This window comes from Sander vitreus, chromosome 19 (assembly GCF_031162955.1).
Source record: "Sander vitreus isolate 19-12246 chromosome 19, sanVit1, whole genome shotgun sequence".
NCBI classification, from domain to species: Eukaryota; Metazoa; Chordata; class Actinopteri; order Perciformes; family Percidae; genus Sander; species Sander vitreus.
The window spans coordinates 14,137,799-14,143,798 of NC_135873.1; the positions used below are offsets into that span (position 1 = coordinate 14,137,799).

The following is a 6,000-nucleotide window of genomic DNA, read 5'->3' on the forward strand; positions in this document are numbered from 1 at the left end:
GTAGCCACGGTGATAACACAGCCACTGCTGCTGCTGCTTCCTTTGTCAGCATTACCATTCAACTGGTCTTTCTCTAGCTAGTTGTTAGGCCTTTGGCTGACAGCTCATACTAATATGTGTGCAACAGCAGCCAAATGGAGATGGGTGGTGTCTCTCTCTCTCTCTCTCTCTAGATATATATATATATATATATATATATGAAACACCGTCCTGTTTGCTCTTCAGCCTGCTACCCTCTGCTCCTTTTCGATTTCTTGTGACATGCGTGGCCACTTGACTTTCAGGGCACATTCTCTCCTCCTCTCTCTGGATGTGACCGGGGTAAGAGGGCAGGAATAGCGGCCTGCCTACCTGCCTGCCTCCAGACCCGTTGACTCGGAGCTTGTTTGCGATGCTGAGGGTTTACTACAGAGCACTCGCAGGGATGTGGCTACTCCTAACCTTGAGATGCTGTCAATACCATAACTCACTCAATTTGTTTTTTGCGACCCCATCGATGGCGAAATGTAACAGGCAGTGTGGGCTCGTGGGACTGTGTGTGGGAGAATGTAATGAATAACACAGGGGAACAAAAAAAAAATTAAAATTAAAAAAGGATATTTCATAATAAAACGCATCAATCTCCACAGTTACGTTGCAGTGAGATTTGTGTATAAAATCCCTGGACTATGAAATGGATTGCAGAAGGGGTATTAAAGGACAAAAACAAAGCATACAGGTAGAAATACCATGGATGCAGCAGAGAAATACAGGGAAGTCACTCAGGTTTGCCAGAAGGATCAGCTGCACTGCTCAGAGCAACATGGACTCTGACTGTCAGTCAATCTGATTGGCCGGAAAGCAGGATGTATTTAATCCTGGCTGTTGCTGACTCTGTTGCTGTTGATTCCCTCAAATCTGTACCATGCTTTCTATTCAGGACCTGACTTTGTAACACAAAGGCACTAAATCCCATTGTAGCGTTGCACCTCTATTATGAATGGAATAACTTGTTTTTTGTTTTTGTTTTTTAAATCCGGTGGTCAGCCCGGTTCTAACGGGAGGTGGGAGAAGTGGCCCTTGAGTGTTGGACCTTGATGATCTAACCTTAATGAGCCCACAGGGGACACTACAGCGCTGTTCGCCTCAGATGACGACCGACGACATGAAGACCAACGGAGGAGACAGCGGAAGGAAAGTTTAGAGAGAGTGTGTGTTTGAGGGAAAGAAACAACACGCGGGGACAAACCAAATAGCAGAAAATCCTGCTGTATGAAAGAAAAACAAGAAGACTGAGTCGGAGGGAGAAAGAGCGAAGAACGGATGGAGCCGAGACAAGTAATGGCTCCAACCCCGTGTCTCCATCTTGCACCCCAGAGAGCAAAGATCTCAGTCAACAAGGCTCAGACAAAGCAGAGAAATGGGCCACTGTGGAGGGACTGTGGGAGACCTGCACTCTAATTGAATGGCAACAAAACAGACACACTGACAGGCTGCCAGGGAAGATGGAGGTACTTTCCTCAGAGAACAATTCTCAACAATATTATATAATCGTTTACCTTTAGTCTTTCAATAACTCAAAAACAATATTGCCAGCATTCACCACTTGCGCAAGGACTGCATAGTATTACAAAACATGGACTTTCAGCTTATTGCAGATGCTTTTTTTTTTTTTTTTTAAATAAGACCAATGCCAATGCTTATGTTTGCTTATTTTGAAAGGAATAAAATATTTGGGCGTAACGATTTCATGTCAGGATTCTGCACAGGGCCAGAGAACACTGTTTACTGGGCTTTAGCATAACGAAAGAAATGCAGCCTCTAGCATATTTTGACATTGCTGCAGTCAATATGGGGATGTCAGTTGTTTTTTGATTAATTTTTGCCGCCTTAATATACACGGACACATGCAGGAGCACACATACAAGCCAGTGGGGGGGGGGGAAAGCTGCAGGTTTAAAATCTTTGCAGGGCTTGTCCTTCCAAAAAAAGATGCTGCCATAGCAACGACACACACTCCCGTTGCAAAAAACAGCCAGGCTCGCTTTGAACCAAATGAATGAGTCGGCCACGAATGGATGAAGAAGGGAGGCAGGGAGGTAGACCAAAAAGTCAAATGTATCCAATGGGAAGAGAGCGGTAGCCTGCACATGACAACAAACGCATGATTACATGGGGGGGTTTAGTAGTACACACAGATGAGGCTACAGCAACAGGTACGTGTCATAGAACCTGCCAAAAATATTGAACACAATTAGTGTGCGTCTGTCCAACACGGTCTCACACAGTTTATGTAATTGTCACGTTATTTTTAATCTATTGATTCGTGTACAACAACACGTTTATCTCGGGGGTTTTTTTGCGGTGGCCAGCACAAAATGGGAACCATCTATTCAGAGGTTGGGTTTAGGAAAAACGCAACGGGGAAAGGACGCCTCACACGCCGAGGAGACGGCCGGCGGGGGACACGCGACAATAACGGGACAGTTGTGATTAGGAAGACAGCGGGGAAACAAAACGCCACACGCGGGACGCGATCCCCGGGTGAAAGTCCTGCGTTGTTTGACCCATCCACCACCCCGACCAACGCAGATTTTCGGCTTTTCATGCTACTCCCTACCGTTTTCGTGCTGTGATCACGAAATATGCTTCCCGTTGAAATACATTACTTTACATTTTCGTGCTGGCCACCGCGGAAAAAAAAACGTCCCCATGAACACGAATCAATAGATTAAATAACGTGACCATTTCACGAACTGCCGCGAGACCGGGTTGGTCCGTCACACATTGCTCTCAAGTCACCTTTTGCTTACCAAATCGGACAATCATTCAGTTTGTCACAACGGAACCTTTAAGTTGAAGCTGAAAAGTAGCAGACATAATCTCATCTGAAAATACATTTCTGCACCTTTAGAGCGATGACTGACACATCAAGCTTTCCTTCCTCGGCTTCTCATTAACAGACGGGAGATGTGAACAACAGCGTCTCCCTGAGGACTTGTGTGTTCAGCCAGCCGTGGCTTTACTAAATTATTTCGAGTTTGCGAAAACAAACATTGAATTTCACCAGCAGTCATCAGACGAGTCTCCAGTTCTCCAGTCAACATGTCAGCTGTTTGTTTTTTTTACACAGATGGCATCTCTCACCTAAAATTAGCAGCGACTGCTGTCATCTCCAGTCAGAAAAACATCCTTACGCACTGGGGGACCTGCTGTCACTGATTTATCTCCAGTTAAAAAAAAAAAAAATAGTGAGGGATAAAATTAGCAGTAAACGGCCAGGTAGGGCTTTTAAGGACTGTGAAAGTGTAATCATGTGTGGTTGTGAGGGCTATTTCAACCCACCCTGTCACAACACTAGCCTGCATCTGTTGACTGCTTAGCGACCCGCGCTAGGAGCCATCAATCTAACCGACAACACGCTTTGAACACTTCAGCCCCATCTGCCTCCAGCTTTGCTGCACCTTGCCCAGGATGGATGACATTGAGAAATGTTTTCAGGGGATCTGCATGATTTTGCTTGGGACACGCACAGAAAATGAACAAATTCTTGCATGCAGGATGCCCACACACATAAAGTAGGCGTACGCAGGCCTTCTTGACAAGTCCACCTGTTTTTTTGTGTGTGTTATTGTAAGCTCAGGCTTACTGTAAATTAGCCACTGACACAAAACAAATTAGAATACACCATACTGCACTGCTGCAGAAATGCCTTATGTCTCCCACCGTTTCTCCTATTCTGTGTGTACATATTTCTCTCTCCTGTGTGTACATATTTCTCTCCCGCACACAAATGCCTGCAATCACTCTACACAATGCAGTAGCGTGTCACTTTTATCCCCCTTAAATATCTCCACAGGTCTTCAAAGTTTCCAGCCAGCCGCCATCGAGATAAATAACAACTCCTCTGTGACAACATCTATTTAGCACAAGGACAGTCGAACATTTTTCCCCTCCGCCTCCATTAAAATGCTTTCTCGGGCCACAGAGGAGATGCCCCTATCTGCTATATAGGGCAGGCTAGCCGCCTTAAACCAAAGTGAGAAGCAGAGCTGCCTTCCTCTTCTTCTCGCCGCCGCAGATAAGAACAGAGGTCTTCTTGTCCCTGCTGAATTCTATCATCTAGCAGGCCCTGCCGATCCGAATGCTCCACAACACCAGCCACAGCATATAAATGCGCCCCATTCTTTGTGCTGTGTGTGTGTGTGTGTGTGTGTGTGTGTGTGTGTGTGTGTGTGTGTGTGTGTGTGCGCGTGCATGTAGGGGGAGAATATGTTCTCATGGCCATGGCGTTTCCTGGGTCTTTTGAGTATGAAGACCACATGAAAATAAAGCTCATATTAAGTAGAAGGATGATTTAACTGTTGAAGGGGGACCTTTGTGAGTGTGTGCGCGTCACTTCGATCATCTGTCTGCTACACAGGCCGGTTTGCTTGTAAAAAAAAATCCCCATCCACTCCAATTCATTTCACTATTAATCCAGACAATACACAATTAAAGAAGTGCACAATGATCACCGTATGTGGAAACGACTGATCCGGCATTGATGCTATCACAGCGAAGCAGTTTGATTAATAAGATACAAAATGTGAATGTTGCGAGGACAGAGAAATGAGCTCAGCCTGACTGAATAGCAGCCTCTGTTTCTCTCATTCCACACCAGAGGAGCCCCGAGTACAAATCCTCATTAATGGTACAGAGGATACATCTTGACTGTTACGAAGGAGCAGCTCATCTGCATGAAGCACGACTCAGTCACTACAGGTTTGGCATGCCACACATGAAAATACACATCCATACCAACAAACAGAAACAAGCTGCAAAATCCAACAGATTGGCCAACAAAAAAAAAAAAAACTGTTCAAGTGCAAGATGTCTCATTCATTGCAGACATGTTTTGGATAACTCCAAATGTTGTTTTTTTTGTTTTTTTTTACATGCTCTCAAACATGTTTTAGAAATGACATGTAGGCAACAGTGGTTAAAGATAACAAATGTTGAAATGTTGATGATGAAATACAATTCCCTCATTTCAGCCCCAATGTGCTGATTCTCATCCTCATTTCTTAACATTTGTTTTCACTGTAGGTGTCAAAGACAGGCTTCGAGCACACACACACACACACACACACACACACACACACACTACAAAATGCTAATTGAATGCACATTTGGAGAAACAATCAATTGAAACAATGTCTCTTAATGTGTAACTCAGATGTTTGAGTAAGAATCATCCCCCTCAGGTTAAATTAGCATTGGCCATGTAAACCTCAGCCTACCTGTTAATTTGTGATCCCCGGGTTCTGATGGGCTGCCAGATTCCCACTGATGTTTTTTTCCCCCTGAGATTTCTCCTTCTCCTCTTCACTAAACCTTCCTCCTGCAGCGGTTAAAGTCAAGCGAGCAAAAAGTGCTTGTTTCTTGAAAAACAAAAAAACTCAAAAAAAATTTTTTACCACCTTCAAAAATGCCCCCCCCCCCCAACCTACAGCACTATCTCGTTCAATCCAACCGGGCCGGCAGGTGGGACTTCATGACTGGAGACAATCACAGTAGAGACTGAAGAGCAAACATAAAGCTGCTGTACTGCATCACACACCACATACAGCAGGACATAGCTTAGTAGGATTCCCCATCCGAGCAGGCAGACTCGGCTCGGCTCCTTCCCCGTCTTCTCCTGCACGGCAATAGGCTGTGTCTATTTAATTCATTTCTCGGCTGACAGTCCGGTTAGCCTCAGAAGGAATGTCTGTTTTTTAACGAGGCCTTAATACGACAAAAAATAACCCCCAAATAAGTCGTGTCTGCGGTGTCTCGGCAGATTTGACAGCCGGGAAAGTGTCACCTGTGTTGACCAATGATAGCAGTGTTTTTGAGCGGTTTTTTTCTGGGACGTCGTCGATAAATCCTCAATAAATCCCCTCAAGGAGACCTCTGACACCGCCGTTCACCGGTTCAAGTCGCGGTGCGAGCCTCGGCTTGCTTTAGCTCGTCTCGGTAACGGCGGGCATGGACTGC

The 6,000-nt window shown here is 45.2% G+C and overlaps 1 pseudogene across 1 annotated transcript in view; it reads right to left on the bottom strand.

Moving 5' to 3' along the window:
• The window catches only part of LOC144534629 (neuroligin-1 pseudogene), a 78,163-nt pseudogene extending 72,821 nt beyond the window's left edge, over positions 1-5,342 (bottom strand). Inside the window, exon 1 of the transcript XR_013503580.1 lies at positions 5,262-5,342. The product of XR_013503580.1 is annotated as a neuroligin-1 pseudogene (transcript). The remainder of the gene's footprint in view (positions 1-5,261) is intronic.
• Positions 5,343-6,000: the final 658 nt, after the last annotated feature.